Source organism: Hordeum vulgare, chromosome 4H (assembly GCF_904849725.1).
Source record: "Hordeum vulgare subsp. vulgare chromosome 4H, MorexV3_pseudomolecules_assembly, whole genome shotgun sequence".
NCBI classification, from domain to species: Eukaryota; Viridiplantae; Streptophyta; class Magnoliopsida; order Poales; family Poaceae; genus Hordeum; species Hordeum vulgare.
In genome coordinates, this window is record NC_058521.1 from 27699146 (window position 1) to 27709663 (window position 10518).

Sequence of the window (10518 nt, forward strand, 5' to 3'; positions counted from 1 at the left end):
ATGATCTTTCCGGAGTTCTGACTCTGCGACTTTCGGCATCGCGAATAATTCGTCGGGTGACTTGTTCATCCCTTGCATGTTATAGTTCAACACAAAGCTATTATAGCTAGGTGGCACTGATTGAAGAATTCTGTCAGTGATAGCCTCTTGCGGGAGTTCAATCCCCAGCTCAGCTAGACGGTTTGAGTACCCAGACATTTTGAGCACATGTTCACTGACAGATGAAATCTCCTCCATCTTGCAAGCATAGAATTTATCGGAGGTCTCATACCTCTCGATACGGACGTTCTTCTGAAAGATAAACTTCAACTCCTGGAACATCTCATATGCTCCATGACGCTCAAAGCGACGTTGAAGTCCCGGTTCCACGTCATACAAAACAGCACATTGAACTACTGAGTAGTCCTCCTTACGCGATTGCCAAGCGTTCATAACATCTTGGTCAGACGTAGCGGGTGGTTCATCTCCTAGCGCAACATCAAGGACATAATTCTTTTTCCCAGCTTGCAGGACGAGCCTAAGATTACGTGCCTAGTCTACAAAAAGTTGCTTCCATCATCTTTCAACTTAGCTTTCTCTAGGAACGTATTGAAATTCAGGGTTGCTACTGCGTGAGCCGTTGATCTAGAACGTAAAATATGGCAAAGTGGACTTAGAATATGTTCAAGATAATTAGAGTTTAACTAATCAAATTACTAATAAACTCCCACTCAAAAAATACATCCCTCTAGTCATTTGAGTGGTGCATGATCCAAATTCACTAACTCAAGTCCGATAATCACGTGAGTTGAGTATACTTCCAGTGGTAAACGTCTCTATTCTAATCATATCAACTATATGATTCATGCTCGACAATTCGGTCTCATGTGTTCCGAGGCCATGTTTGCACATGCTAGACTCGTCAAGTTTAACCCGAGTGTTCCGTGTGTGCAACTGTTTTGCACCCGTTGTATGTGAACGTTGAGTCTATCACACCCGATCATCACGTGGTGTCTCGAAACGACGAACTGTCGCAACGGTGCACAGTCAGGGAGAACACAATTTTATCTAGAAATTCTAGTGAGGGATTGTTGGGTAACGTAGCATAAATTCAAAATTTTCCTACGCATATTCAGATCTTCCTATGGAGAGACCAACAACGAGAGAGGGGTAAGAGCATCTTCATACCTTTGAAGATCGCTAAGCGGAAGCGTTGCTAGAACGCGACTGATGGAGTCGTACTCGCAGCGATTCCGATCTAGTGCCGAACTACGGCACCTCCGCGTTCAACACACGTGCAGCCCGGTGATGTCTCCTGCACCTTGATCTAGCAAGGAGGAGGGAGAGGTTGGGGAAGAACTCCAGCAGCACGACGGCGTGGTGTCGATGGAGAGACGAGGTCTCCCGGCAGGGATTCGCCAAGCACCGGCAGAGAGGAGGAGGAAGAAGGGCAGGGCTGCGCCGAGGGAGAGGGAGAAGTCTGTCTCCCAAGGGCCAAAACCCCTCTCTATTTATAGGATGAGGGGGAGGGGCTGCGCCACCCCTAGGGTTCCCTCCCTAGGAGCCGGCGGCCACCAGATGGGAAAGGGGGGGCTAGGGTGGGAGGGGGTGGCGCACCACCTGGTGGGCCTAAGGCCCACCTGCGCCTAGGGTTGCCCCCTCTCCCCACCACTTGCGCGTTGGGCTAGGTGTGGGAGGAGGACCAGCCCACCTCGGGGCTGGTTCCCTCCCGCACTCGGCCCATCTAGCCTCTTGGAGTCATTTCCCCCCTTCGGTGGACCCCCGGGGCCACCTCCAGTGGTCCCGGTACGTTACCGGTGACGCCCGAAACACTTCCAGTGTCCAAAACCATCCGTCCTATATATCAATCTTTACCTCCGGACCATTCCGGAGCTCCTCGTGACGTCCGGGATCTCATCCGGGACTCCGAACAACTTTCGGTAACCTCGTATAACAATTCCCTATAACCCTAGCGTCACCGAACCTTAAGTGTGTAGACCCTACGGGTTCGGGAGACAGGCAGACATGACCGAGACACCTCTCTGGACAATAACCATTAGCAAGGTCTGGATACCCATGGTGGCTCCCACTTGCTCCACGATGATCTCATCGTATGAACCACGATGTCAAGGATTCAATCAATCCCGTATACAATTCCCTTTGTCTGTCGGTATAGAACTTGCCCGAGATTCGATCGTCGGTATACTAATACCTTGTTCAATCTCGTTACCGGTAAGTCTCTTTACTCGTTCCGTAGCACGTCATCATGTGACTAACTACTTAGTCACATTGAGCTCATGATAATGTTCTACCGAGTGGGCCCAGAGATATCTCTCCGTCACATGGAGTGACAAATCCCGATCTTGATTCGTACCAACCCAACAGACACTTTCGGAGATACTCGTAGTGCACCTTTATAGTCACCCAGTTACGTTGTCATGTTTCATACACCCAAAGCACTCCTACGGTATCCGGGAGTTGCACAATCTCACGGTCGAAGGAAAAGATACTTGACATTAGAAACGCTTTAGCATACGAACAATACGATCTAGTGCTATGCTTAGGATTGGGTCTTGTCCATCACGTCATTCTCCCAATGATGTGATCTCGTTATCAATGACAGCTAATGCCCATGATCAGGAAACCATGATCATCTATTGACTAACGAGCTAGCCAACTAGAGGCTTGCTAGGGACACATTGTGATCTATTTATTCACACATGTATTACTGTTTCCTGTTAATACAATTATAGCATGAACAATAGATGATTATCATGAACAAGGAAATATGATAATAACCATTTTATTATTGCCTCTAGGGCATATTTCCAACAGGGATCACCTTATCATGCTACCATCGTTCTAAGCAAGATAAGGTGCATAAAAGGATTAACATCACATGCAATTCATAAGTGACATGATATGGCCATGATCTTGTGCTTCTTGATCTCCATCACAAAAGCACCGGCATGATCTTCTTGTCACCAGCGCCACACCGTGATCTCCATCATCGTGCCGCCATCGAGGTTGTCGTGTTATCTATGCTATTACTACTAAAGCTGCAACCTAGCAATATAGTAAGCGCATCTACAAACACAAACGTTAGTTTAAAGACAACCCTATGGCTCCTGCCGGTTGCCGTAGGATCGACGTGCAAGTCGATATTAACTATTACAACATGATCATCTAATACATCCAATATATCACATCATGTCTTTGGCCATATCACATCACAAGCATACCCTGCAAAAAACAAGTTAGACGTCCTCTAATTTGTTGTTGCATGTTTTACGTGGCTGCTATGGGTATCTAGTATGATCGCATCTTACTTACGCAAAAACCACAACGGGGATGTGCACATTGCTATTTAACCTCTCTCCAAGGACCGCATCGGTCAAATCTAATTCAACTAAAGTTGAGGAAACAGACACCGCCAGTCATCTTTATGCAACGAGTTGCATGTTGGTCGATGAAACCAGTCTCTCGTAAGCGTACGAGTAATGTCGGTCCGGGCCGCTTCAATCCAACAATACCGCCGAATCAAGAAAAGACTAAGGAGGGCAGAAAATTGAACATCAACGCCCACAAAACCTTTTGTGTTCTACTTGAGATAACATCTACGCATGAACCTAGCTCATGATGCCACTGTCGGGGAACGTTGCATGGGAAACAAAAAAATTCCTACGCACACGAAGACCTATCATGGTGATGTTCATCTACGAGAGGGAGATTGGATTCATATACCCTTGTAGATTGCTAAGCGGGAAGCGTTAAGGAACACGGTTGATGTAGTGGTACAGTTTCATGATTCGAATCACCGTCGTCCCACGATCCGTTCTGGTCTAGCGCCGAACGGACGACACCTCCGCGTTCAGCACACGTACAACTCGATGACGATCTCGGCCTTCTTGATCCAGCAAGAGAGATGGAGAAGTAGATGAGTTCTCCAGCAGCGTGACGGCGAGCCGGTGGTGGTGATGATCTACTCCTGCACGGCTCCGTATGAGCTCGGCAGAAATCCGATCTAGAGGAAGAATTACGTGGTATAGGTTTGAGTTGCACGAAGCAAAAGTTGTGTCTCAAAAGCCCTAAAACCACCAATATATATAGGAGGAGGGGAGGGGCTAGCCTTGGGGCTCAAGGGAGCCCCAAGGGCGCCGGCCGAGAGGAGGAGGTGGACTCCCACCCCAATTCGATTTGGGGGAAGGAGTCCACTCCTTCCTTCCCACCTCCCTCTTTCCTTGTTTTTTCTTTTCCTTTGGTTTTTTCTACTTGTGGCGCCATAGCCCTCTTGGGCTGGCCTCGCCAGCCCACTAAGGGCTAGTGCGCCACCCTACAGTTACTGGGCTCACTGCCGGGTGGGTGGGCCCCTCCCGGTGAATACCCGAAACCCATTCGTCACTCTCGATACACTGCCGGTAATGTTCGAAAACTTTCCGATGACCAAATGAAACCATCCTACATATCAATATTCGATTCTGGACCATTCCGAAAACCCTCGTGACGTCCGTGATCTCATCTGGGACTCCGAACAACCTTCGGTCACCAACACATATAACTCAACTATACTAAAACGTTATCGAACCTTAAGTGTGCAGACCCTGTGGGTTCGAGAACTATGTAGACATGACCCGAGACACTCCTCGGTCAATATCCAATAACGGGAACTGGATGTCCATATTGGATCCTACATATTCTACGAAGATCTTATCGGTTGAACCTCTGTGCCAAGGATTCATATAATCCCGTATAACATTCCCTTTGTCCTTCGGTATGTTACTTGCCCGAGATTTGATCGTCGGTATCCTTATACCTGTTTCAATCTCGTTACCGGCAAGTCTCTTTACTCGTTCCGTAATACAAGATCCCGTGACTTACACTTGAGTCACATTGCTTGCAAGGCTTGTATGTGATGTTTATTACCGAGCGGACCCCGAGATACCTCTCCGTCACACGGAGTGACAAATCCCAGTCTTGATCCATGCTAACTCAACGTACACCTTTGAAGATACCTGTAGAGTACCTTTATAGTCACCCAGTAACGTTGTGACGTTTGATACATACAAGGTTTTCCTCAATAGCAACAAAATGACACAGTCACATTCTATGTTCATAGTTTGGATCTAGTCCATCACATGATTCTCCTAATGATTTGATCTAGTTATCAAGAGACAACACTTGCATATGGTTAGAAAACCTTAACCATCCTTGATCAACTGGCTAGCCAACTAGAGGCTTGCTAGGGACATTGTTTTGTCTATATATCCACACATGTATTTATGTTTTCATTCAATACAATTATAGCATGGATAATAAACGATTATCTTGAAACAGGAAATATAATAATAACTATTTTGTCATTGCCTCTAGGGCATATTTCCAACAGAAGGCCCGGCCCTTGCCCATTTTCCACCATACCCAGGTTTCGATGTGGCGCGTCGCTGAGAGGGTTACGCCTTAACGAACATCTTTTGGGTTTCATCTCCATAAGAGTGGGTGAGTTTTCACGTTGGCTCACCAAGCCTATCATAACCCTCCTCCTTTACCCGGGCTTGGGATCGGCTATGTTGAGACAACATAGGCGGAGTTTTTCGAATTTGAAGAACATTTTCAAAAATTCCAGAAGAATTTTTGAAATCCAGAAGTTTTAATAAAAGCAAGAAACATTTTTCGAATTAAAATAACATTTTTAAAAACACGGATTTTTTTAAAAAATTCTAGAACATTTTTTGTCCAAAAACATTTTTTAAAAATTAAAAACATTTTTTGAAACAGAAACTGAAAAAGAAAAAAGAAAAAATGGAAAAAATAAGCGGTTCAAGAAAAAGTTTCCGAAAGCCGGGACAAGGCTTCGCAGCGAGCGGCGAATAGGGAATTCCCGTTACCATTACAGCATATTGGGTAGGGAGTGCCCAGGTGGGAAGTGTCGTTATTGTTTGACGGGCACCCCCATGTCATCTCTCCTTTTGCATTGCTTTTAGGAAGCTTCCGAATATATGTATTTTTTTGTTCTGTTTTCTCTTACTTTTGTTTTCACTGCATTTTTTGTTTCCATAGTTTTTCATTTTTTATTTTTCATTTTCATTTTTTATATTTTTTAATTATATATATATATATTCCGTTTTTATTTTTTAATTTCATGAACGTTTTTGAAAATTGAGAACTTGTTCAATTTCTTGAATATTTTCAAATTCGGGAACTTTTTCCAAATTCGTAAATATGTCCTAAAAATATTTTCAATTTTCATGAACATTTACAAATCCGTTAACCTTTTTTTTCAAAACCATGATTTGTTTTTCAAATTCGCAAACTTCTTTCAAATCTGTGAACATTTTCATATTAATGATTTTTTTCCAAAATGATGAATATACTTTTAAGTTTTAAACATGTATTTCAAAGTCAATAGGTCTATGGCCAACCGTCGACGGTCAAGCGATCGGACGAGAGGGGGGGGCAACAAAGCGAGTGACAGACTCGGATTTGTTTAGGCCGATCCATTCGGGGCAGACATGTGAGTGTTGCTTCACTAGTGGCACACATTATTTCTCAAGAAAAAACCTAGTGGCGCACATGGTGCTGAGTAATAGCTTCAATGGAATGTTGTCTTCGACGAATGTCTAGTTTGACCTATGTCTTTGGTTTTTCTGACTCAAATAATCACTCATATTGTTGTAGCCAAAAAAAAGTATGAACCCCCCTACAAATATAAAGAAATTTGGTTGAAGTTCCTAGGGCCGACCATCTTCATCCTCTATCTATATGAAACACGACAAATGCGCCATGGTCCAATACAACTAGTAGTGAGCGCCATGTAAAATATGTTTCCACTGTTTGTTTGACCTTTATAGATTTACAAATAGTCTTTTTAAGTTGCTATTGCTTTTTGTGAAAAATCTCAAAATGAATACAAAATCGTGTACATTTTTTTAGGAAAACAAAAATATGTGTAGTGCAAAGTGGCAAAAGAGAAAGGTGCTAAAAGGACGGCTGGGGAACTTCCTATCGCGTGTGTGGGTTGTTAGGTAGCAACCTATCACGTATCTCTTCCTCGCGCCTAACCTCTCCATGGGCCGGCCCATTTTATACATTTTCTACATTTTTGGAAGGTTCTAGAACCTTTCCTAAACCGATTATTTTTTTCTATTGGTTTTCTTTCCTTTTTTCTTTTTTTCTTTTTTCTTTTTTTCTTTTGTTTCTTTGATCTTTTCTATTTTCTTTCACTTTCTAATTGTTCTATCTCACCAATATATTCCAAAACTTGGATACATTTTCTGAAATTTGTGAAGAACAAAAAATAAATTATTGAACTCATTTTTAGGCGAACATTTTCTGAATTGCTGCTTTTTGAACTCGTGAGAACTTTTCAAATTCTTGGAAATATTCGAAATTCCAAAATATTTGTAAAATATATGACCATTTTTTAAATTAGCAAACATTTTGCTTACATTTCAGAACCATTTTTTTTTGCAATATGTGAACAGTTTTGAATTCGCCAACAAAATCAATTATATGAATAGTTTTTCAATTTGTGATTTTTCAGGATTTGTAAATTGTTTCAAAATCCATGAACATTTTTGCAGAACTAACAAATCTTTTTTATATTCATGAATCGGGTTTGCCTGGATATTTTTTTGTTTCCAATTTTTCAAAAAAAAAAATTACGTATCTTTTCTTAGTTCACCAATATTCAACTTCACGGACATTTTTTGATTTGCATTATGTTTTCGAAAATCAGGAATATTGTTTTATTATGAAACATTTTTGAACTCTCATTTTTTTAATTCAATAAATTTCTCAAATATTGAGAGTTTTCGAAAACAATATTTTTGTGTTTCAGATCTTTTATTAAATCCCTATTGTTTTTAAAGGAACACAAAAATTAAAAAGATAAATAAAAAAACTAATAAACACAATGGATCCATGCCGTGTTCCTGGGCTGGCCCAAATTCTTCTCTGGTGAATCATGGATTGTGTGTTACCCTGCTTTCCACCGCACAGGCCTCAGAATAGGAGGTCCCTCCGGGGAACTCCTATTGGATACATTCTCCGTCCAATAGATGCAGCTTCGCATAGTGCAGGCACCTAGCACGCTTTTGTGGGCCGATGTTTGAACTGTTCCGTTGTTTCACGCGCTGCGTGTTCCTTATTGTTTCTTGTTGTTCCTGTTTCGTGTTGTTTCTGCTGTTCTGCTATTTCAACTTACATAATTTTATGTTGTTTCAAATGTTTAGCTGTTTAGTTGTTCCAAATGTACTACCATTTCTACTCAAAGGAATTTCATAGTGTGAACTGAAAGGAATTTCACTATTTCTTACAAAAATTGCGACAAAAAGAACACAACGTATCATTAAAGGAAACATTTTCTAGTCAAACATTTGCGAGTAATTCTATACAACTTCTCCTAAAATTGCTGAAAGTTGTTTCTTCTACTGCTGAAAGTTGTTTCAAACCTTCTTTGTAGCCGAAGATATTGCATGAAACTATCAATTGAGAAGCAAGAGAAAAGGAAACTATCATTAATGGAAACATTTTCTGCATGGAGGTATTCCTTTCAGTTGGATGTCGCAATGTAGTTACCCTTGAAGTTCAAAGTATTCATAACAATGAGACCCTTCATAATAACAAGAGGAAATATGTTAATTGAGAAATGCACATTCAAATTCTAAAAAGCAAGTGCAAAAACATTTGATCAGTTGTATTTTTTAGCTGAAATCTATTACACTACAACATGCTTAACAAAGTCATGCTTCATATGAACAAGCTATAAAATTTTCATATGAACAAACCGATCACGAAGTTACCTAAGTGACTTCATATATGGAAAAAATTTGATTGGTATTGGAAGCTTCATTTCAATATGCGAAACCCTGTTGAAACAGACGAAAATGACAAAAACTAGAACTCAGTCTCCAAAGAATAGGTTGGAAGGAAGTAAGATCCCTCTTTTGTCCTTGCAATAGAATAAATAGGGAACTTACATGACTCTGTAGGAAAGAAGTTACTAATGGTAGCTGGATTTCAATTTCCATGCAAGTTATGATCTCGAAAAGGAACTTGTGACGTAGACCTTGTATATCATCCTTTAGTATTTTCAAAAAGGTGTAGTTTAATTCCTGATATGTTGCAAATAATGATAAAAAGGAAATATGTGCATATCGCTTACAATAGATGTGACACCTTTGTACTTGCTAACATAGTGAAGAAAGAATAAACCTTCCCTAAGTAAAATGAAATTTTCATATAAAAATTTAGTAGGTCGGAAAATAGAAATTATTCCTTTAAAAATGTTCCTCATTAGGAAAAACATTCTAGGAAGTGTAAATGTGGTCCAAGTAAATTTAGTAAATAAAATAGAAGGCGCCTATGTTACTCGTCTTCGTCATCTAATAATGTTCCCCGAGTAACGTTCCCCCAATAATCTTCCATTACTAAAGTCCTCCCTATAATGTTCCCTTAAAAATGCTCGTTTAGTAATGGTCCCTGAAGAATTGTTCGCTTAATAATGTGTGTTTACTAATGTTTGTTTAATAATGTACCTAAATAATTTTCCTGGAATATACATCGTTGCAAAAATTGTTCATATATATTTTAAAAGTTGAACAAAATTGTTTACCCAAATAATTAAATGAACACTAAATGAACATTTAATATTCCCTTTGAAATGTTCTTGAATATTGCCCCCTCTTGCAAGATTGTTAACAGACATTAAATAAACATTATATATATTTTAAAAGTTATTCAAGGACCATAATTAAGTAAACATTTCTTTAGGGAATATTAAATAGGTAACACTATTTGGGGAACATTATTAGAGGAACAATATTCAAGAAACATTTTTGGGGGAAGAAAACATAATGTAACATTATTAAACTGACATTAATCAAGAAACATTATTGGGGGAACAATTCATTTGGCGATCATTATTCAAAATAAAATAGGAACATTATTTAGGTAATAATACTACCATAAGAAATGTTCCCTACAAAATGTTAGTTAATTATTGTTCCCCAAAAATATGTCGTGATTGATGTTCCCTCTTATTTTATAAGTTCTTTAAGGAACAACATTAAGTGAACATTTCTTTAGGGAACAATAAAGAGGGAATATTTTAATTCACTCAAGGAACATTCAAGAGGGAACAATTTTAGGGAACATTATTAAACTGACATTATTCAAGGAACAATACTAGGAGAACAATATTAATGGAAACTTATTTGGATATCATTGTTAAAAGAAATAGGAACATTATTCAGGTAATAATACCCCCCGCCCCAAAGAATATTTACCCTAATTAATGATCCCTAAAAATGTTAGTTAAATATTGTTCCCCAAATAACATTTACTGAATAATGTTCCCTAAATAAAGTTCCATTGGCATTCCTTAACAAATGCTTAATATTTTTTTAAATGTCTTGCAAGATTGTTAACAAACATTAAATAAAAATTTTAAACACTTTCAAAATGAACATTATATATATTTTAAAACTTGTTCAGGGAACATAATTGAGTGAACGTTTCTTTAGGGAACACTATTTGGGC